Consider the following 24,561-nt stretch of genomic DNA (forward strand, 5'->3'; position numbering starts at 1 on the left):
GCATTGCATCAGCTGAGGCACTAGAGAAGGAAAGGCAAGTCATTTATTTTTAATTACAAAGTCTCATACAAGATCAAGAACTAGATATGCAATATAATAAACGTAAAACGCTAATAAGTACAGCACATCTATAGCAAAACCAGGAGTTCTAAACAATCGGGAGAAAAATCGAGCAAACAGGACAGGAAAGAAGGGGAAGTATCCGGGTAACCAGTGAGCCAATTCTGAACAAAAGATATGTATAATAATGCTTTAAAAAAAAATGCACACAAAGGAATTTAAGAAATACAGAACTGTCTAATAACACGCTTATAATATTAGAAGAGGCAATTTGTTGTTTGATCCAAGGGGGGGGGGGGGAGAGGTCAGTCGAGTAGCATTATGAAGCAGCCTGGGATTTTGTTAATTTTTTTTTTAAATAAATATTTTTATCTTGCCCAGGAAGTTACCTACATTATATTGAGAGCAGATAACATGGTTTTAGGTTTTAAAAAAGCAAAATTATGCACATATAAACTTGTACACCACCAATTAAGGGCATAACTGTTTTGATTTGGGATAAAAATCTCGGTCTCCGTATCTAAGGCAATTGAGCTTTTTTCTACTTTACTTAACCAAGTTCTCTGAATTTTCTTATTGGAGTACAGTATTTGTCATGGCAAACAATTGGCTCAACTAAAAACTATTATGTGATATGCACTTCTGCCTGTACGAGTTCTGAAGTTTCTTTGAATTGTCTGGATGATAATTTTTTTGATATCTGTACTTCCAAACGTCTTGAGTATTTGCTGGGCAATGCACAAGAAAAATGAGTTTAGGTAATTGAGATCAGTCAATGAAATGATATAAGAAAGAGCTCATCTGTCCCTCATACTCGTCCCCTGTCAGGTAGCCAAGCTGGGCACAGCTGAAGGCTGTGTTTGTGTGAAGTGGCCACTGAGACAGATACGAACTTGATGTATTAGAAAGCAAAATTCTGATTCATCTAGGTTTCCTACTTTTAACACCCATCATTCACTGACCTTTGCAACAAGTTTAACCAAAAGTCCCATCTGTCACTGTCCGCTTTCCGACATATGGTTTTTGTTTGTTCCCCTAAGGAAGGGTACCGGACTGGAGTACTCTGTACGCAGCTTTTAATTGTTAAAGGTCTTCTGGGTCACATGCACTGCACCCACCAACCACCAGGCCATTGCCTCTGCTGTGACCAGCAAGGGCACTCCCTGCAACCCGTGCTGTTAGACTGGCAGCATTCATATTCTGTCTGGATTATGTGTCGCTCACAAACTTGCTGGGTCTGAACATGTGTGACCCTTTGTTCCTTATGTGACATATTTTCATTTAGGCCACCTCAGTTTTCAAGTGGAAGCACATTGCCTGGTGACCTCAGCAGCCTTCAAGACCTTTGCCAGAAACATGAACTGGGATTGTACAAAATCCAGCCTGTTAAAGATTGCAAAACCTGGATGGGCTCTGTGTCCTGGTGTGTCCACACATCACCCTGAGGGCAATGTTGACGTGCCTTCACAGCCAAATACCAGTCCATGTGCTGAGGTCCATTTCGGGTGCAATACTGGGCCTTAATCTGAGCTTCAGAGGATCTCTGTCCTAAAATACTCTGTGGACTATCCCGGGCTTGCCCTGGGGGCTTAATGGGATTTAGTGAACACTCGTCTAAGTTTAGTATCAGATCTACAAAGAGAGTCCAATTGCATAACCTGGTGACCAAGCAATGCACACATTTTGCAAAGTCAAAGCTATGGTTACTAGATGATTCAGGTTGTAATGACAAGTACAACTTTTGTGATTGTACCTCATGATACTGCGAAGGGTCCTTTTGGCTTCTTTCCCTACTAATTAACCAGTGAGATTATCTGTTTCTCTTTCAAGTTCAATTGCACACATCTTGAAAGAAATGCACGGTGTAGGGAGGGTGGGAGGGTGGGAGGTGTGGAGAAGATGCAGCACAGCGACCAGGAGTGCAGTGATCCCAGGAATGACGCAACAAGCCTTATTAAAGATTATACGGTTTCCATGTTGCATCACATTTTCTAATTTTGTAGCAAGATCTACACTTCACCATGAAATATGGTCCTTGCCTACTTGTCCAATCTTCATGCTGCGTGTGATAGTCTAAAAAAAATAAGAAAAGCTGAGCAATATTGAAAGGAAAGTCTGTCCCCTTCTGCTTTTTTAATTCTTTCTGCTATGCGTTCCTACTATGACTTTCACTGTTCTATTCGAAGCATCTTTCTTATTGGCTTGGTATCATTTCTTGCTTTCCTTGTCCACATTGCCCTTTGCCATACTGGATTACCTTTTGATAGCGTTGACTCCTGAGACTACTTTTAACTTTCTTCTCTCAGCCGCTTACCTAGCTTCTTATTTTACCACTATGATTGATATTTGTTCTTTGTTAAACTCAATGCCTTCTTTATCCCGGTCTAAATCATTGCTTCCTTTCTCACCTTCTTTTAATCCTTTACTGAGAGAGATATTGCTATCCTTCACAGGGCCATTTCCTCTGCTGCTCTTCATGCGTGTGCCAATTGACACTTATTTCCGTTTTTTCTCCCTTAAGTCCTTTCAATGCCTGTGTTCTTTTCCTTCTTCATTTAAGCATGCCGCTAATCTTAATAGGCCTTCTGTCTGTCACAGAATGCCGTCTACTCGCTCACATCACTAAAACCATTCTAATACGTTTTCTTACACTGCAATAAACTGCCATCACTTTTATAAAAAAGATCACTCTACGCCTAGCTTCAATCTTCCTCTCTTGATATCTCTGATCTTCTTTCTTGGCTATCTTCGAATTTCTTTTTTCCTTGGTGTTCCTATTCTGTATTCTGTAATCTGGGGCGGGAGATTCCTCCTCTATGCTCCTATTACGCCAGTGTTCCAGAGTACAATTCTGTGTCCTCTTCTTAATGCTATTCAACTCGATTACTACTTCCTATGCTTGAAGTTATCATTTTTATGTGGGCAACTGCCACATTATCTGATCTTTGCCTTCCTTTTCTTATCCTGTTCCTATCCCAGACTGTTAAACATTGGATGCTTTACCACGTTTTAATTCGCCCCAAACTGCAATTCTTTTATTTTTTACTTTCCTGCCTCCTCCCCTAAATTCCTGTCCTCCACCTCCACCTATTTTCTTTCGCATTTCGCTTCACTTAGCCCATAATGTTTTTTTAGTGGTTTTTTTTTTTAATTTATTTTTTTAATCCTTCACTTTTCATTCCAGCGTTCTTCTTGCCTTTCGGTTCCAATTACGTAATTTATGGAACATCCATCCTTATTTAGACTTCCAAAATGCTTGCAGAGTTTGGTGCCTTGGTGTTTTCCGGTATTGCTAGTTTCCACCCACCCCTTTACATTTTGGCATGTATGATTTCCTCTTCCATCATGCTTCCACATTTCTCCTTCTCTACTCTATTGGCTTTCTTTTTTATTTATATTTCTGCTAGTTATGCAATGTGTTATTGATCTTGTTCCTTTTTTATGCATCTTCTCTTGTTCTTTGTTTTTCTGGATTGTTGTATTAGGGAACTTAAATACAAACTGATTGCACGAAATATATTATGTTCTTGTCCAGTGTGTTTTTTTTTTTTTCTTTTTGTTTTTTTTTAATCCCTTGCGAGTTCCTTCGAAGAACCACACCTTGGTTTTCTAAATTACTGATTCCTGATAATCACCAGAAAATATAGAATCGGTGGGGCTGAAAGTGTGAATGTTACTTTCCTGTCACTCCAAGATTACTGGCTCTGCAGAGAGGCGGGGAAGAGTCAACAGGGTTTGCCTATTGGCATCACACATAGCCAATGCCTGAACACCAAAGCAGACCCCTGAGCCATTTTAGCTCACACCCCACACATCAGCAAGTTCATTGAGCTTTGCCAGTGGTGGATCTTTGTGCAATGCAGAAACACATAAAATTCCCTCTTAATCTGCGTGGGTATGGTACTGGGAATGACCAAATAGTGCATGCATAGGGCTTGCAATATCTCATTGCCCAATGAGAATTTCTGAAGGGAGAGGGTTATTTGCATAGTACCTTCGCGACGAGTACGTTGATGGTTGAAACTATTGGCAGCATTGCAGTGGGGGGGGGGGCATTTTTTAGTTTCGGTGGAATAGGTAAGCGAACTAGACCTGCAGGTCTAGTGATATTTTTAAGAATCTGCAAACTCTGAAGGAACTTTTTTTTTTTTTTTTAACTGTTTTCTCTATTGTTTTTTTTTTTGCTTTGTTGCAATTCTGAGACCTAAAACAAATTCTAGCGTAGAAGACATAAACAAAATACACCTAAACAAAACACACCCCATAAGTTCCTCTTCTAATACCTTACACCTTTAAATCCGTAAGAGAGAAAAAACAAGAGATCACCGTGTAGGGGCGTATATTGTAGCCGGCACAATCTCAGCAGAGACTCAAAATCTTCCAATCTTCACAAAGATTGGATTCCCCACTCTGTCACCGTTACCATTACTAGACAAATTGCCGACATGGTTTACGTTCCCTTATCTCCTGGACCCAATGTTGAGCCTTAGCTCACCTTCATCCTTTTTACCAAACTCGATCTGAATCATACCCACCTCATAATCCCTCGGGGATGGAGAGGTCTGGGCAGAGGGGATGCTCAATAAGACCATCAGCACTTCCATCTGAAGGGGGACTATCATAAGGTCCCTGATACAGATCTCGGATCTGTATGACTGGACATGTCCACCACGTATGGAATAACGTCCTCTTATGACCACACCCCATGTAACACTTGAGAGCGGAGCCAGCAAACCTATTGAAAAGTATATACGGTTCTCTCTGCCACCCCTGGAGGAACTTTAAAGTTGTTCCATCGCATGTGACGCGAGGGTCCCATGAAATGCCATTTTAAATATTGTAACCCAAAATCCTGAGGTTCATTCTATTACGTAGTGTACGAGAGGGGTGCTGAGGGGATCGGTTTCCCTGTTTTGGATAAATTAGAGCTTTCATACTGAAGAAAGCTGCTCATTATGTCACCTGAGAATCTCTATGAGCGTATTTCAGTATCAACTGAGCAGGGAATAAATTGTGCAATATTTACTCCATGGAGAAGATGCCGAATCTTCTTGAGAAGTGAGACTAGAGAAACACTTAATTGCTGGTTATCTGACTTTGGAGGTAATGTCTATTATTGTTATAACTCCTCCATCTGGCATAATCCTGGTCTTCAAATTACTAATAGGCCATTATATTGTTGTAGTTGGGTTTCAAAGGGAATACTTGAGATCGGGGATGTGCTGCGGGATGGACGAATGGCACCTATTGAGGAACTGCAACAGGTATTTGCTCTGAGCAATGGAGAGAGAGTTAGATTCAATGGACTTGAGGTGCTTTTCTTACAGAGACTAGGAATGTTATCTATGCCAATACAAGATGAACTGGCAGGGTGTGCTAAATTTGCTTCATCACCACATATGCTATCCACATATGTTAAGCTAATGCCTGTGGATCCTCATTGATTCCTGGAAATAATTGAAGGGGATGTGGGAAGAGGACCTGGGTTGTGAAATTCTGGATAAGGAATGGGGGGCAGATAGGACGAGTAGGTTTTAAGAGTAAGTTGGATCTGAATTTTAGACTTGCACATCAGATAGTTTTGGGACGTCTGTGCTGGACTCCGGTGCATATGCATGGTTTGAGCTTGATTGAAAATGCTGTTTGCTGGGGTTGTGGTACGGAGAGGGGTGCTCTTATGCATTTGTTGTGAGATTGTTCTAGGGCGAAGGAATTTTGGGGTAATGTATTGGACAGAATGGATACAGGATTATCAATGACCATTCCTAGGATGCCTTCAAGTAATTTTACTAGCCAATAGAGGACAGTATACGATTGCTAGGCAGTCTAGTCAATGGATTGACAAAGTGCTAGCAGTGGCTGTAAAACAAATATTAAAATTGTGGAAAACATGGAAATAATCGCGAGTGATGTGCAAGTGTTATCTGACTTTGAGAAGGTCTGGTTTCAAAAAACGAAATAAAGAGCATGATTACTTGTAACTCTGGTCGCATATTACAGCCTGTATGGTGGGTAGGTATTTCATCGCTGGTTAGTGGATTGATTCTGGTTGGGGGGAGGGTATCTGTAACTTTTTTTCTTCATTGTGTTGCTGTTTGTGTTCTCTGGGTATGGACAATGTATGTCTGTATGTTAGTGGGGATTGTGCTATATTTATTTCTAGTAAAAGCCTGTATCGTAGGATTCTTAGGTTGTTGTATTCATTGATTGTTCAGAAAGGAATTGGAACTCTGATATTACATGAATGCTTGTATCGGTTACTTGTTGGTTATTTTGTAAAATGAATGGTGTTGAGAGGAAGAACCCCACCCACTGCCAACTCCAGAACCCCTTGAACTTTTGCGATGCTGGATCAATAGTGACGAGATCTAAAGATTCTGGAAACCATGCCCTTCCTTCCAACGCTGTTTAAAACCAGTTAAAAGTGGGTGAGATCTCTACCCAAGTTCACCTTCCATCTCGTGTTTGCAAGATGTCGCTTCAACCTCAAATCAAAAACCGGGGCCCCCAACATGGACCGAACCGCATCAGTCTTTAAACCTCCCCCACCCCCGAACAAGTGCCATGCCCTTTCAAGACATCCGACCAATCCTGTGCAGAATGTAAACCCAATTTACTGATATCCAGATGGGAACCCCAGAACCAAGAGGGGAGGGCCATGTTGAAAGCACCCTGTTGGTCGCTCCCTCCCTCCACATGACCCCAAGACAGGGTGATTACTACTCTCCACCTCTGGGACCAACCTCAAGGGGAGTAGCTCACTTTTCTAGGATGAACCACCCACTCCTCGGGGAAGTCAATAATTCCTAAATCTCTTCGCCCATGCTCCAACAGTACAATTTTTAACTGGGTTGCCTTATTATAGAAATCCGAAAACCATGATCCTTGGGGACCGCCAATGTGGCCCTACAAATAGTCTCTTACCCTGCAACACACAATTGTAAACCATAACATTTCCGGATCGTTGAAAAAACAAAAGCTAGATTCATCTTGAACAATGTCATCCGACCAAACCAACATCGAGACAATTTAGACCAACGCCGAAATCTGCCCAGCCAGTTTGCAGCCTTTGGGCGAGGAGGTAATTCAAATCAAACAGTTGGCAAAGGCTGATCACCCCCAAATAACGAAATGCAGAATTTACCACAGACGTAGCATTTATATCCCTAAAGCCCACCTTCAGCACCCAAGAACATCAAACTAGACATGGCTTGGTTAATCCTTAGGCCTGTAAGACTGCCATACCTTTCAGTCTCTGCCACAAGCATACAAAGAGAATCCCCAGAGTCAGCCAAGTAAACCAAGATGTCGTAAATGGGTAAAGCTTAAACTCCACCTCCCCACAAACAAGACCCCTCATATCTGTGTTTGCTCTAATGGCTATTGCCAGAGGCTTTAAGCGCATAAAGCAGCAAGGACAGCAGACCGCCCTGTCTTGCACATCTAGAGAGTGAGAACACATTGGAAAAGACTCCATTAACCCTAATCCAGGCCATTGGATTCATATAGAGCAAAGGCAATCAACCCTGAAAATTAACCGCAAAACCATACCTTTCCAATAGGACCCCCATAAAACCCTATTCTACCCTAACAAACGCCTACGTCGAAAGAGAGCAGGCAAGCTGATGTCCCTGTGTGCTGGGCCATGTGTGTCAAGAGTGGCAGCGAGTGGTATACAGCGGTCGAGTTCTACTGATCACGCTTGAGTCTTTCTACAGTGATTTTGCCTTGGGGGAGGAGGGGAGTGGTGGAGTTAGCAAGCCTGAAGCTGCAGCGTTTCCTATTTAAAACCATTTGATGTTCCGAGTGGAGAGTGGCAGCAAGTGGCTTACCGTGGTTTACAGTGGAGAACTTGGTTGTGTACGTTGAAGGAACACATCTTATCCATATCCTACTGCTTGTTTTGAATTCTTGGGTTAGGGATAAGTTGGTTGAATGTACAAGTTGCACAGTTTTTCCATTCTGAACTATCCCTGCATGATCAAATGATGGAAATGGCTAAGGAACTGCCTTTAGCTGATTCGCCACAACATGTAATAAACCACGGGTCTGGAAATTGCTCTTAGAGGCCCCTTCTCAGCTTCGTTTTACTCCGAGGAGGTGGAAGAAGGGACAGCGTCTTCTCACTGTTAACCTCTTGTGCCTCCACACCCTGCCAAGTCTCGGAAGCTCTATGTGCCCCTCACCCCGGCAAATGATCAGCAAGTGGGAAATGAAGTCCACGCACAAACAGCCCTGGTCTACCTGAACCTGGTGATTTCCTCATTTACCTCATATGAGGACATCAGAGCAGAATTAAGAACTCATACGATTATATTGGGTGTTATTCAAAACAAGTTAGGCACTCTGGGAGACTGTGTAGTACTAAAAGATATGCTACAATCTAGGTTTGAGTCTGAAAAAATCTGATTTCACACAAGCACTATTGACCCTGCAAAATGCCACTCCAGATGTGCCGACAGACAAGGATCAAATGAACGTTATCCATGGCCCAAGTGACGTGGAAGAGCCCGTTATGAGGAAAATTTGAGTCTCCAATTCTTAGCACTGACAAAACGGTGATTCATTTTCAGACCAACACTCAATGGCGAGACAAATTGAGAAAAGTTAAGAAAAACGGAACACCGTAGGGCTGTAAGAGAAAAAAACAAAACTTGTGAGTAAAAAGACGACCTCCAATCTATCCTCACGCAAGTGTCTGTGAAATCTCACCATTCCAGAGGTTTTTACTGCTACGAATCGGGGGTGCGGGGAATCAACACAGAAGGGTGGAGTGAAAAAGCCCCTCTGGTTGTCATAGATTCTTTCTTGGAGGAGCAGCAGCGGAATTAAATTTCTCCAGCATGGGGTCTGGCATGGATTCACATGCTCATGAATATTCGCCGTCGTCAGGCCGGGAATCCTCAGTATAGAAAAAAAATCAGTATCCGTTTCGTTTCTGATGTGTCTTTCTTAGTAGCAACCAAATCACTGGTCTCTGGGTCATACTGCCCCCAGCCAATGACTGCCCTCTCCCCAAGCCCCGCCTCTGGCAGCCATCCTCAGATTTTTACTGCACGTTCAAGTGTTGGGAGTCCTCATGCTGTAGCTCTCGAGCTTTTGCTGCGTTTTCACGCTTTTTTTCAGGAGATTTTTCTCATTTTTCGGTTAAATAGAGCCTCAAGCTCCACCGTTTCTACATCCGATCAACGGGGATCCGTTTCAGAGTTTTCTACGCCCTTCGAGGGTGAAGATTTCGTCGAGTTACGCTTTTGGAGGATTCCAGAAGTTCCGAGGCCTACCCCGGACATGGCCCAGGAGAAAGGAGGCTCGACGCACGGGAATCTGTTCAGTACCTGCCCTGGATGCCAGCTTCAGAATGTTTTCAAGGAGGACGAGCATTCGTTATGCCTCTACTTTCTCCATGAGGACAAGACGCACACGGAGAAGCCTTTGCAGGCTTCGGATGCGCCCCTTACAAGAGTTCCTTGACGCCCGCTGGGTCCAGTCGACTGGCAGCTTTGAGGACAGGATCCCTCTCAACGAGACGTTCCGTCAGGCGATCCGGTGGTGGGGTACCCGCTCCCATCTGTCGGCGGGCACAGACTTTCAGACCCCAGCTCACCAGGTGACGGTGACGACGGACACCTCCCTGGAAGGTTGGGGAGTGCACTCCGGAGATCTTCACGCGAGAGGCCTTTGGCCCCAGGAGAAGTCTCTCCACATCAACATCTTGGAGCTCTGCGCAGTGTTCTGGGCCCCTCAGGTCCTTTCTTCTGTCCCTCAAGGGCAAGGTGGTGAGGATCTTCACCGACAACACCACCACGATGTTCTACATCCGAAAGCAGGGCGGAACCCGGTCCCCTGCCCTATCCAGGGAAGCCCAGGATCTGTGGCATTGGGCCGTCCCCCAGGGGATGTTTCTGGTGCCTCTTCATCTGGCAGGAATAAAAAACACGATTGCAGACTCACTCAGCAGGGAGCTGCGCTCATGCCACGAGTGGGAACTACACCAGGATCAAGTGGATCGACTCTTCCGACGATGGGGCGAACCCCAAATCGATCTCTTCGCGACGGCGACGAATTCCAAGTGCCGGAGGTTCGCCAGCAGGTTTCCCCAGCCGAGGAGCATGGGCGATGCTTTCTCGTTCCCCTGGGACCGCCTATTTCTTTATGCGTTCCCTACGCTGCCGTTGCTGCTCCGGCTCATCAACCAGCTCAAGAGGTCCCGGTGCAGGATGATCCTCGTTGCACCAGCGTGGCCGAGACAGATCTGGTTCCCGGACCTTCTGGACTTGTCAACGTCCCCACCAGTCAAGCTACGGACGCAGACCTTCTCTCCAGAGGAGGAGGCGCCATTCTTCACCACAACCCGGAGTCGCTGAACTTGCAGGCCTGGCTCCTGCAGCGAGCTTGGAGGGTACGATATCCCGGCCGACTGCAGAGAGGTTCTTGCAAAGGCCAGGGCGTCCTCAACTCTCAAGTGCTACGGACATAAATGGAAGAGGTGCTCTGTCTGGTGCCGTGTACAGAAGATTAACCCTCTGCGGATTACGACCCCTCAAGTACTGCCGTACCTACTGTCGCTGGCCAAAGCTGGATTGGCTCACACCTCCAAAATACATCTGGCTGCAATCTCCCGATATACCAGGACTACGGGACGGGCGTCCTTGTGGTCTCATCGCCTGATGAAAGAATTCATGAAGGGACTATTCCGATTATTCCCGCCGGTGAAGGCTCCTGCCCCGGCGTGGGAGCTTAATGTGGTGCTGACCAGGCTCATGGGGGGGGGGGGAGGGACCCATTCGAGCCTATGCATTCGGCGCCTTTGAAGTTCCTGTCATGGAAGACCGCTTTCCTCGTGGCCATCACCTCCGCACGACGAGTGGGAGAGATCCAGGCCCTATCTTGCAAGCCTCCATACTTGACTTTTCATGACACGAGGGTGTTGCTGAGGACACACCCCTCCTTTATGCCCAAGGTGCCGTCGGACTTCCACCTCAACGAGCCCTTGGTGTGGCCATTTTTCTTCCCGTCTCCTTCGTCGCCGGCCGAGAGGACTTTGCACTCGCTGGATGTAGCTAGAGTGCTGAAGTTCTACGTGGACCGCACAAAGAGTTTTCGGAAGACGTCACAGCTGTTTGTGAACTTTGGGACTGTGAATCAAGGGAAGGCTCTCTCGAAGACTTCCATTTCCAGATGGCTCTCCGGCTGCATCATGCACTGTCACCGTTTGGCAAACCGACCGCTGCCCGGCCGTCCGAGAGCCCATTCGACCAGAGCGATCGCTGCTACTTCAGCGTTCCTGTCTGGTGTGCCCCTGCTGGACATCTGCAGGGCTGCGACGTGGAGGTCGACGCACACCTTCACAAGATTCTACTGCGTCGATCAGGAGTCCAGGGAGGAGTCCAGGGTCGGCCAAGCAATGCTGCGCTAACCTGTTCGCCCAAGGTGAGCCTGGTGAGGAGGTAAGAGTTGCTTAATGTTGAGCCTGTTGCCACCTCCCGTGGTTGTGCATGTGTGTACTGCTATGTATTCTCTTATTCATGAGCATGTGAATCCATGCCAGACCCCATGCTGGAGAAGGAACAAGTTACTTACCTGTAACTGTTGTTCTCCAGCATGGGTCTGGCATGGATTCACATGCGAACCCTCCCGCCTACCCCTCTGCGGCTCTTCACTTGGTCATACTGCCAATTTACGTGCTACCAAATCTGAGGATGGCTGACAGAGGCGGGGCTTAGGGAGAGGGCAGTCATTGGCTGGGGGCAGTATGACCCAGAGACCAGTGATTGGTTGCTACTAAGAAAGACAGATCAGAAACGAAACTGATTTTTTTTTCTTTTCTATACCGAGGATTCCCGGCCTGCCGACAGGGAATATTCATGAGCATGTGAATCCATGCCAGACCCATGCTGGAGAACAACAGTTACAGGTAAGTAACTTGTTCCTTGTGGGAGTATGCATGTGGAACCAAGGGTTGTGGTATGTGAACAGCAGTTCTTTTGAATTATCTCCTGTTCGATCTGTAACGCACTTAATGTGAATGGTCCGCTAGTGTTTCAGTGCAGTGTAATTCTTTATTGTTCCCGGAGAATCGAGGATTAAAAGTTTGTACTACTACAATCGGTAGTATTGATGTAAAAAGGTTTCAACTGAATCCCAATGTGAAGACTTCGGCTCTGTACAAACAATTTATGTGCATGGACTAGGGACCTCTGAGGATGTGTTGCATTTAAAGTCCTCAAGGGCCGGTGGGAACCAGGTTTCCAGAGTAGTTTCCTTGGGTCACAGCGGTGCAAAACATGTTTCCAGTGTGTTGCAATGTGCTGGTATTGGATTCACGGACAATAAGCGCATGAATGAATTGGAGGGTGGAAGTGGACATTTTGTTGGGGGCGGTTTCTGGATCCACAAGCAGAAGCCGGAAGCACCTTGCACTTTACTCCCCGTGAAGAAGCTGGGTCCTCGAGTGGAATGTCCAAGGTAGCCTTTGATTACCCCCTTACAGCTACTGCCATGCTTTGATCTAACTCTAGTGGGGATGGCGGGGGGTTGCCAACGTAGAACAATACTGGTTGCAGGCGGCGGGGGGTGTTTTGTTTACTGACCCACATTCCCAGACCTCCTTTTACTCCACAAACTCACCCACACAAATTTACTGTTTTGAAGGGTGCTAAGGGCAAAGACGTTTGTGGCCCTGATGTGTTCGAAAGGTTGGAGAATGACCATTTTGACATGAAAGCTGTACAATATTTACATGAACAATCACTATGCACAGGTGATCCAGCATTCATTGAAAGCGCTTTTATCAGCGTGGCCCTTATTTGGGCCCATTTATTTCTGCTCCATCAAGAATTGTGGGTAAATATGTAAATTCTTGGTTTAAAAAGAATGCTCTGGGTAAATTGGAAAGCAGGTACAGAACTTCGGCTGATATGAAGGAGCAGAACCCTTTTTTTTCAAACACCAAGTATAAGATTGCTATCGATATTTTTCAAAGTCCCAGGCGCCCTGCTCTAAATCGTTCTGCTATCCTATTGCTCTTTTCAGAAATCGTTATCCTGAGTGTTAGCTCAAGTCGAGCTATTGAAAGAGTGGAGTTTGTGGAACATAGGCGTACAGATGAGGCAATTTTTACCCTTGATTCCAGAGCAGTGTATGAATTATTTTGAAAAGAAGCAGTTTAACTGAGACCTCTGGGCTTTCTGGTGTCACCTTGGATGGCTAAAACAGATAGGATGGGAAAAGAGTTGGTGAAAACGAATGCATCGGGAAGGTCTACAAATGGCTACTTCTCAAATTATGGTAATGGCGATACAAGGTATGTGACAGTGGATAGAAGGGAGTGGGGACCGAATACTTCCCAGTAAGATTGGTCCTGGGTGGTTACTTCACTTAACGCTCATCACGAGGTAGACGGTCCTTTTAGGAAGCTTTAGTCCCAACTAGTCTTAACCTGATGTCATGGAATTCTAGGAGACATTACCACTTAATTTCAAATCCCAAGGTGTGCTGCTTACTACGCAAATATGACTTGGTCTGTATTCAGGAGACATGGTTATTAGAAAATGTTTTGATGGATATTCCACCAATTGCCAACTAGCTACTAAGGACCCTATGGGACGTCGTTAGAATCTTGAGATGTGAATGCCGAGTTGTAGAGGTCAAGAAACATGATATGAAAGCTGGTCTTTTGGGGGTGAAATGGGCTGTGCATTCCAGGTGTGTTCATATGATATGTAACATATATTGGCATCAGGGGATTTGTGTATTAGAGGTCTTTTTTTTTAGACAATTTGGCTGAATTTGTTGTAGGTTGGATGGGGAAAAAATATGGGCATGCCATTGTTTTGGCCAATTTCAACTCTACCTGTATCCAAAGTAAGACTGAAATACCAACTAATTCTACTGACTCTTCTTTGCATTATGACTGGAATGATGGGAATCTGGCTAAAATGGTTAGTGGCAACAAATGGCGGTCCTGTTTGAACAATTTAGGCCTCCACTATTTAAAGAGGACCATTGAGGGGGACTTGGGCGGATGTCCTGCATGGAATATGGGCAACTTGCACTCAACCCTGAATTACCTCCTTTGTAGACAATTCTAAGGGAATTGCAAACATTTTGAGGTTATTGGAAGTAAGTGGAGTGACCACAGTTTGTTGACATGTACTTTTGAATGGGATCATCATTTTTTTTTAAATGGGATACACTTCAATTGTGTGGAATCACCGTAGTTGTCCAAATGAATTGGCTGGTTGAGGGAGTCGTTTTTCAACTCCTTAGGAGTGGAAACCTTTTACGTTCACTAATGGAAACTTTAACCATCTTCTTTCAAACTTGACGCACAACTTAATGGGGAACTAAAAAAGTTGTAAAAAGGCACATCATAACAGAAAGATGAACAAGCATGACAAGGTTTTAGTAACTTGGGAGAGGGAGATGAGGGCCGAGATAGGGGCAATTGAAAGGAACATTTCCTTTGAGGCTTTTTCTTCTGGGAAATAAGAAGGGCAAGGCAAAAAAAACAAAACACTGGGTGAAGAACCAGAAGGCGCTTCTCGTTCAAGCAGATGCAGAAGTAATGCTTACGTTTTTATACAAGAGACACTTGTTCGTTCTGAGTGTTGATGAATGGCCCCAGAAAGGGTCATGGAGAGTTGGCTATCAACGCAGTATTTGAGGCGGACTGGGTTAGTAACCTTGGAAGGTTCTATGCTGCTTCAAACTATCAGTGCAAAAATATATTCCAAAATATGGGAAACCCTAATTGTATTGTGGGGCCCCTGCAATATGAAATGGATGATATTTATGACCTTATCCAGCATGCAAGTTAGTCTAGAGTGCTTGGGCCCAACAGAACCTTGAATCGTCTCTTTAAGGGTGTGCCGAAAGTATAGGCAGGTATTTTGAAAATCCTCTTTGACATACTTCAAACGGGTCATTTTCCTAACACTTGGTCGACAGCTTTTTTTATCCCCATTTGTCAGAACGGTTGTAGATCGGATCACAATAACTATCGCCCTATCTTAATACTAGACTCGGATAGTAAGATCTTTGCAAGTCTGGTATTGAAACATCTTGAAATCTGGACGGAGGAAGAGGGAATTATAAAGAATCAGTCTGGGCTCCGTAAGGGTTATGGTACAAATCTAAATGGGGTTATACTGGGCTGCCTCCAAGTTCTGGTGTCGAAAGGAAAATATGAAGTCATCCATTTGTTGGCCTTCGATCTATCTCGCCAGCCTTAGATATTGTGTCAAGATCGAGGCTATGGAAGTAATTGGCTGATTGGGTGATTCCTGAGGGACTGTTAAAGGTAATTATTGGGCTACACAATGACTCGAATGTCCAAGTTAGGTACATTTTCGAGGGAGCCCCATCGCAAAAATCATGACTTTTAATATAAAAAATAAACTATTTTTGTATTAGTGCACTTGGATAATAATAGCTTTCATCACATGAATAGCAACAATTAACATAACATTATTCTACACAGTTAGAAAACATAAAATCGAATAACCATTTAAAAAGTCTGCTTTAATACTTTGCAGGTGAAGATAAAAATTCAAGCCGTACTTAAAATGCAGCAGCCGTAATAACCAATGCTTTGGCAGAGTAGAAGGTACTCCAAAATTGGTTGGATATGACAAATGCAGTATTATGTAAAAACCCTGGATATCCATTGGCATAGGAGGATCATAAAGCGGGACACCCTGTTAAAATATGGCGAGGGGTTTCCACGTGATATTACAGAGCCTACAACATCTTTCATTAAGCGATTTTATTGAGCCAACTGCCGGTATTCTCCCGAGTAGGGAGGATGTTACGTCGTAAATAGATTATAAACCTTCCTAGCTTCCATCACAAAATTTAGTGAGGTAGGAACAAGGGGTTCTAAGTGGTGGCTCTGGAGAATAAACTTGCCATAGCGTTTCTTCCCCTGCAGATTCTTTGTGGTCTCAACACTATCCAATGTAGCAACTTCTTTTTCAAAACAAGTCCAGCATTCGGGATGGTTATCATTTGATCAACCGTGAGTGCAATGTTGCTGAAATGAAACCAAGAAGTTTCCCTTCACCACTTAGGTGCCAAGGACGAGGTATCTTGTCCTTGGAATTCCCTCCGGGTTGCTAAGGACGAGATAGCTCATCCTTTTACGCACTCTGTTTTGAACTGTAATCCAACCCCGGGCTATGTGAGGAGAGGCCCCTCTTCATAGCCCGGGGGTTGGATTACCTTCAGTTTCATGTTGATGTGCGTAATGCATTCCGACATGATACTGAAAGTAAATTCACTGTGACAGCCATTTTCGGCTGCTGCAATGAATCGAGAAGGTAAGAGCCCTTCTCACTCTACCTCTATCTCCGGCTGTATTGCAAGCCGGAGACCGAGGGAGGTGTCGTAAAGGGGTGATCATTTGCCCCACCCCCCCAAGGAAAGGAGGTAGGAAAAAAAATGGAAATTAAACCGGGGTGGGGGCCTTATTTTTATTTTTTCCATAAGGGGGGTGGCCCCCCACCCTAAGTGGAAGGGGGTGCTCCCCTTGTAGCCCTCCCTGGGGGCAGATATATGCCCCCAGGGATGACTAAATGAGGTGCCCCCATCCATTTTGGGGGGGGGGGGGCAGAGGGCCACCGGGAAAGTGTGGGCAGGCCCCCCAAAGAGTGGGGCCTGCAGGTTAGGGCCCCCCTGGGGAAGATGGGTGCCCCATCTGCCCCCAGGGAGGGCTGCATGATGTCCCCTCCATTTGGGCTGGCTTCCCTAACAGTTTAGGGTGCCCCTCAGCCCCCTCCCCCCTAAAATGCAACCTACCATTTTCATTTTTTTCTTTGTTTACCCAACTTCCCTTGCCTCAGATGGGCACATTAGTGTTCCACCTCTTTGTGGTGGCCCTCTCCCCATCCCAAATGGAGGGGGGGCACCTCATGCAGCCCTTCCTAGGGGCCCCAGGGAGGGCTGCATGAGGTGCCCCCCATTCATTTGGGGGGCAGGGGGGAGAAGGCCACCACAAAACGAGTGACAGGCCCCCCCCCCCGGAGATGGGGCAGTAGGTTTTGGGCACCCTGGGGGCAGATTGGCACACTAATGTGCCCATTTGTGCCAAGGGAAGTTGGGTAAACAAAAAAACTGAACATGGTCGGCTGCATTTTAGGGGGGGGGGGCTGAGGGGCACCCTAAACCGCCCAGGAATTTTTTAATGTAAAGGGGGGGGGGCTGGCCCTCTTTTCACCAACTCAAAATGGCCTCTGGCCCTATCGTGCATCTTGGGGGTTGTAACTGTTAACCACAGGCCCCTGCCTCCTTGCACTTACCCAGAGCTGCGCTGCCCTGGCTGCACCTCAGAGCAATGCTGCCCTGATTGCACCCCACCCCACTCTCCCTGGCACTGCCCCCTCCTCCTTTCCCGCCTGCACTTTACGTTGTAGCACTTGCACAATCTGATTGACACAGCCTAGTAAGATCGTTTGTCTTTGTCATCCCTCTGTCTTACCGCCCTTGTCTTGTCATGCCTAGAAGCACTTGTATACAGGTGCGTTATTAATGACATATCATCTATCTCTCTGGCAATAGCTCCAGGCTATACAATAATCCAGGCACAATGCTGGTGCAATATAGACAACAGCCTCTCTATATTATTGACTCCTTTTTAATGCAATAAACCTTTTAATTACTACCCACTTCCTCCAAATATTGCAGGAAATGTGGTCTTCATAGAAAGGCTTGGCTGGATGGTTTTTATGAAAAAGCCTAAATACAGGTATCTATCTACCACCTCCAGAGGATGCTGATTTAATTTCTAGACTAACTTGCATCATGCAGTGTTTGTTTTGTTTTAGTTTAATTAATGGTTATAGACTGCTGCTGACCAGTGGGGGTGCGATGGATATATGTTTTATTTATATCGCGCTCATACACAAGTGTTTCAAGTGATGGATCAAAACAGTGTAGTCTGCGTAAAGGATCCATGGGACTGCTTCTTTTCCTATATAAGGGGAAACATTTTACACCTGACTGAGGGCACTATCCATATCCGATATTGAACAGCAGGGATGCCAGAACGCACCCCTGCATCAATCCCGGATTTGTGCTCATCTGCTTTGATAGATCACCCTCTGGATTCAGTGTAACGGTCACCTTAGTGTCACTATATAGATGGATAAAATGCAAAAGGGTAGGTTCCAAGTTCTAACTTTGTGCCATAACAAAGGCTGTGAGACTGAATAAAACGCTTTAGAAAAGTCTATGAAACATATAGCTTCCCATAAGGTTGTCTATAGATTTCATTAGACCAATAATGTAAGGTATTACCCAAATTGTTCGTTTACAATTGTTCGAATGAACAATTGACCGAATTTAAAGGGTCACAATTGACCTTTTCACGATTGATATATATATATATATATATATATGTATGTATGTGTGTGTGTGTATATATATATATATATATATATATATATATGTGTTTTGGGCGGGGGGGTTTCCCCCCACATATGTTACAATTGACCTTCACAATTCGGTCAATTGTGAAAAGGTCAATTGTCATTCGAACAGTTGTAATACGAACAATTCGTATACAACCTAATGTAATGCGCAAAGATTTCTGATTGTAAAGCCTGTTTGAAACTTGCTAAGAAGATGTTTCTCATCGCCCATTGAGACAGTTGCTTCAATTACAGAGATGCAACTAATTTAGAGCTAGAAGCAAGCATCGCAAGTAGTGTGTAATCGGACGAATCCTTACTGCCACCTTTCATAAACTGGTATCTGGATTGATTCCCTCCAATTATTCGTTATCTGTAAAGGTTGGTGTGCCCAATATTCAGGTTTGGCTTGCAAGACCACGTTTGAAATGCTATCTGGGACGGGGCCCCTGGATGGCTTCAATGTAGTTATCAATACTAGAATGTCTATGTCCCAACTAGGAATAGCCCCCCCCCCCGCGCCCCCGCTCCTTCAGAGTCATCAAAGTATTGATTAAGATGTTACAAAGAGTCATCCCAATAATGAGGGGAAAGATGTTCCAGCCGTGCTTTTTTGGACACAACATTTAGTTCCAGAGTGCTTGCATTAGGTAAGCACGGTCTATAGTACCGCCACATTGTCTAATTATAAGGAGGCCAAACATAAACTTGCAATTTACATCGGGCTTGTTATGTCTGTGCCTTCTCAACCAATTATTATACTTGGTGCCAAGGGCCACAATAGATTTAGCCTTTATGCACTAAGTTTTGGTGGTGTCTTTCCTAATCTTAGCCATATACCAATGAAAATGGCTATATAATAAGGAAGGAACTATGTGAAAGACGCCCTCTCAGCAACGCTGGTTTAAATTTAAATGACCCAAACAGATAATAAACGCACCCAAATCACAATTATTTTCTCTAAGCCAAACTTCCAGAGAATGGAATTCAATGCAGATATATTTCCAACATTAGTAGCTGACCATATTAGTTCACCCTCCAACAATTGGGGTCGGCCTGCTTGAAAGCACAAGTGTTACAAAGGGTTTGTGACCATGACATTGGAAAATGGTCGCTAATGCGCAGTTCTGTCACTACAACAGGGCAATTGAGCACCATTTCCCCCCCCCCCCCATCCTTGGTCAACCCTGCTTTCCTTGGGTACCATGTACGATAAAGGTGCTTCAACATCATCAGAGTCACTACAGTTCTGTAGATGCACGTTAAAATCACTGGCAATAACCAAATTGCCACCTGGATGCTGATCAAACCATGACAATACCAACGTTTTTACATTTTCTTGGATAGTTTTAATTGCCTGCGTGTCTGGAGGGTCATATATGTTGACAATCAGCAGGCCACTATTGGATAAGCTGACACTTGTGGTATATACTATGAGCATATAAGGAGAAGATAAATCACACTATTTGTGTTGAAATGGGTTTTGGCTCCAATCTCTAACCCACTCGAGTCACTGCCTCTGCCTTTATGGTTGGCAAGACAGCAATAAACCTTATACCCAGCAACTCTGAATGATTCTGTCAGCCAAAGCTCTTGAAAAGAGATGTCACTTGTCAAGATAGTGGAAATGCCCAAAGGATATGTTAAAAAAGAATGTTAAAAGTTAACCATTTGCATACCGTCGATTTAGAGATCTTCAATAATGCTCACACTCCAAAGTATAGGGAATCAAACTAGCCACTTCCTTAGTGTTCCTCCTGCTTGAATGAGTGGGCTCAGCAGATGCCCTCAAAATATGCTTTTTGTCAACTGATTTTCATTTATTTGTCCCAGGAGACTCCTTACCCACAATTTGCTCTTTCAAGTGGGGTACCAATGAAGCCATCGCTCAACAAGCTTGAGCAAGCTGTAGCAGTGCTGCACCTGCTTTGAAAATAAAAGGAAAAGGAAACGGAAAATAGAAGAAGGGAGAGGAAGAAAACCTCAACGGGACAATGGAATCTTCATTGATAATGGAAGCACAGGTGAAAATTGGGAAATGGTGGATGCACCCCTAAAGAAAAATTAAAAATATTTCATATTTAAGCACAAAGAATAGCTCAATAGAAGGCACCCAGAGTCCAGGGGATTGTAAATCTCTCTCAGGGAAAATGCAACATAATGTCACTCCTCCAATGACCTTCCTCCCCTCCCCAGGTGACCCACCAATAGCATGGACGAGTTGGAAGAAATCTTTTGAGCACTATGCCAACACCATGAGTGGGACAACCGAATGGGTTGAAAAAGTAATTCCTCATCCATTGCTTGGGCGCACCGGGGCAAGATTGTTGATGATTTTCCCAGACTCACTTAAGAGGTGGATCCGTTGAACGAATATGAAAAGTGCATAGCTAAACTAAATAGACACTATTTGAGAGAGATTTGCATCATGCTTGGAAAGTTACACATTTTGGGAAAAGAATGCAAAGAGAAGGTGAGACCATGTAACGGATTAGAACTGCTCTGAGAGTGATACAATATTGGCCCACAGATGTAGGAGAGATTAGATCAGTTTCTGCTGGAATGCACAGATGGGAAGATAAGAGAATGTCTATGGTCCTAGGGTGATCTGACATTGGAGGAGGTTCTCTGCAAAGAAAGTAGAACACACCAATATGTTTGTCAAGGCCCTTAGGAAAATGTGTGCCGAACAATTGACAGTCTGAGGAAAAAGATGGGGCAATTGCATACACAAATGTAGTAGTTGCTAGAACACAGCCTAAATACATAGAGACATAAAACAAACCGTGCCTTCCCCAGACAATCTGCCCTGTATGCTATGCAAGGCGCCTTGCAGTTTAGGGCCAGACACCAAAGAAGTGCTATAGGTGTGACATGGCAGGACCCTTTGCGAGTCTATGTGCCCTGCTATTGGTGTAACCTGCGGTAAATGCAAAAGAAAAGATAATTTAGCAAAATGTTGCAAGATGCAATTTGGTGGAAGAGCTGAATGAAGTTCATCAGGAAGATCTAGATGGCTCATAAGACATGGTACATACAGGTCAATGGGAAGACCATAAATATGATTGACTCGGGTGGAATACACCCATTTGCCCAGACATGTATTTGAAAGATATTTTGAGAATTAACAATTGGAATCAGTGGACAACAGGCCAGTGGCCTACAGAGGGGCAAGGATAGAAATTGTGAAGTGGTTTCCAGACAATCATGAATACAAGGGGCAGGGAGGTGACAGGGGGAAGTGTATGTTACTGACAAAGGCACCACTCTCGTGTTGGCTTCACCAAAGGAAATGAGAAATCAAGTTAAATGGGGAAGAAGTGATGTTCTGTGCTGAAACAACAGTTGAAGCATTAAGTTCCAGGATGCCTGAAGTGCCTTATTCATCCAAATAAAGCTACAGCCTAATTCGATTGCACTTTACACAAAATGAGAAATAACCCTCTAGCGAGAAGAGAGGAAGTAAAGGGAGACTTGGCCACATTTAGTGAAGGAATGTATTGAAACGGCAGAATGCGTCTCCTCTTTCGTGGTAGTAGCAAAGGGGAATGTCAAATTTAAGACTGTGTGAATCTCGGGGGCACTCAATAAATGCATGTGGTACTTGATCGCCATCCACTACCAAACCTTGTTCTGCTCACGGTGTGTGAGGCTTGTGTGTTCTCGACATTGGATCTCACTTCTCTGTACTATCAAAGTAGCATAATTAATCCAAGGAATTGACAGCATTTATTTTGCTCGAGGGCTTTTTCCAATTTGTCCATATGCCGTTGGCTTAGTATCTGCTGCCTCCGTATTTCAGAGAATCGCGTATGAACTGTTCAAGGCCGAAGCTGCGGCTGGTGTTTTTAAGACTATTCAAGAAGCACATGATGCCAGGTTGGGAAGAGTTCTAAAGGCTCTGTGATATACAGAAAGGTAGGTAGAATTAAACTATAATCCTGAAAATCCTTGTTTTCTTTTTCTTTCTTTTTTGTTTTTGAAAATTAAATTTGATTGAAATTTTAGGTAATGACATTAGTCCAACCAGAATATAATCGCAATGATAATCTGAATAAACCATCACAACCTTTCTTCCCCCATCCTCCACCCTACCCTTCCCCCCCCCCCCCGCCCACAAACCGTCATAGATGAAGATATTACAAATGCGACCAAGGAAAAACACAATGCGACATGGTGCTACACAAATGAAGGGCAAAAATCAAACCAATGATCAAGGCACTGTGCCCGCTCTCCAGCCCCACAAGTCCACTGGGCAGGGCGCCCCAGAGTCAATTACAGGTCCTATGAGCTGATCATGAGTGTTTCATCAACCTCAACCGGCTCTCCCATATTTATCAAAGAAAGGGAGCCAAAGACCTTCAATGTTAATTTTAGATTCATCGATTAGGTGGGTCAGGAATTCCATGTCGTATAAGGCCCGGAGTTTGGTGACCCATTCTCTTTCCGCAGAGGCGCGGGCGGCCTTCCATTTCTGCACCCAATAACTTCTGGCCACCAACATGACCTGTAGCATGTGGTCATGGGTTACCGTCGGGTCTCACCCTTCCCCAATACCAAACAATATTAACCAAGGGCATAGGGTCCTTTCAATTCCATCAACCTCCTTTATCCAGGAGAGGCCTTCACTCCAGTAAGTCTGCACCGCTTGGCACTGCCACCACATATGTACGTAATCGCCCCTTCGGTATGTCATTTCCAACAATGCGGGTCATATCCTTTATACATCTTGGCGATCCTTTGTGGAGGGTAATGCTATCTATGTATTAGTTTCAGAGCCTGGTGGTGGTATTGGGAAGCAGCTGTTGAGCGATTGGCCTGCCTGCACATTTTAGTCCATCTCCTATTGGTGATGGGGACGCCCAAGTCTCTAGCCCATTGCACCTGGGCAGCGGGGGGTCCTGTGGGGTGGACGACAACAAAAGGGCGTATAGCCTGGAGATCACCCCTTTGGTACCCTTGTATGTGATCAGGAATTTTTCAAAATCTGTTGGGTCCCTCCTGAGTGTATCTCTCCCCACCCCCCATTTGTTTTCAGTTAGGACCCCTTTCAACTGGAGATATCGAAAAGGGGAGAGGTCGCCCAGGGACTCATTCAGATCACCCAGAGAGATGAATAGTCCATCTGACCACAGCTGTACCCGCCCTGGCCAGACCCGCCTCGTACCACTGCTGGAAGGCCAGAGGTTCATCGATCCCATCCATAAGTGGTGGGGCCCAGATACAGCTCGGGGCCGTGGGCCAATTTGTGAGCCATCTAAGGTAACCCCCCCCCCTTCCATATGGTCCATAATACCCCCAGGAATGGGTGGTTCAAGATCTGCCTAGGAATGCGTGTCTTGGGAACCCACAGCCATTCATCAAGCGTTACCGGGGCAAAAAGCACATTGTCCATTGCTATCCACTGTTTCTTCGGACCCATCACAAAGTGGTCGACGTAACTGAGACGCTTTATAGTATGTCTCCGGGTCTGGGAAATTCACACCCCCTCATCCTTGGGTCTTGTCAGGACATCCTAGGAAATTCTATGGGATTTTCCTGCCCAAAGGTAGCGCAGGAGGGTACGCCTAATCTCAAGGAAGAAGGGCCTATGTACAAAGGTCGGCAACATCTGGAACAAATACAGGAATTTGGGGAGAATCACCATTTTGATTGAATTGAGGCGAACCATCCATGCCAGGCCGGACTTTGCCCATCGTTCAATGTCGCGTTTAAACGCCGACCAAAAGGGTGGGTAATTGGCGGCAAAGAGGTTAGCCAGTGTCTGTGGGAGCTGGATTCCCAGATGACGGAGACCCTCCACTTGTGTGCAGAATGGGAGGTTTTCAACATATTGCCTTTCGGTCTCATTGAGCTGCCCTGCCACATACGCAACTGACTTCCCTAGGTTCACCTTATAGCCTGCGAGGGCCCCATATCTCTCCAGACTACCTAATACCTCTGGGACTGACCGGGATGGATTGGTAAGGTAGAGTAGTATGTTGTCTGCGAACAGGCTCATCTTACTATTAATTTCCCCTATCTTAACCCCTTTTATATTTTCGTTCCCTCTGATGGCTATGGCTCAGGGCTCCATCACTAATGCATATATAAG

At 45.0% G+C, this 24,561-nt stretch overlaps 1 protein-coding gene across 5 annotated transcripts in view; it reads left to right on the forward strand.

Annotated features, from left to right (window-relative positions):
- Nucleotides 1-24,561, forward strand: part of MCFD2 (multiple coagulation factor deficiency 2, ER cargo receptor complex subunit) — a 315,293-nt gene that overhangs the window by 51,476 nt on the left and 239,256 nt on the right. Inside the window, exon 1 of one of the 5 annotated variants that reach the window (XM_069608428.1) lies at nucleotides 22,275-22,385. The exons of the other annotated variants lie outside the window; for them this stretch is intronic. The gene's annotated coding sequence lies outside the window, so the exon portion shown is untranslated. Of the gene's footprint in view, nucleotides 1-22,274; nucleotides 22,386-24,561 lie in introns of those variants that run through there. 5 annotated transcript variants of the gene reach the window in all.

The sequence above is a fragment of the Ambystoma mexicanum genome, chromosome 4q, assembly GCF_040938575.1.
Source record: "Ambystoma mexicanum isolate Mex_15411 chromosome 4q, UKY_AmexF1_1, whole genome shotgun sequence".
Lineage (NCBI taxonomy): Eukaryota > Metazoa > Chordata > Amphibia > Caudata > Ambystomatidae > Ambystoma > Ambystoma mexicanum.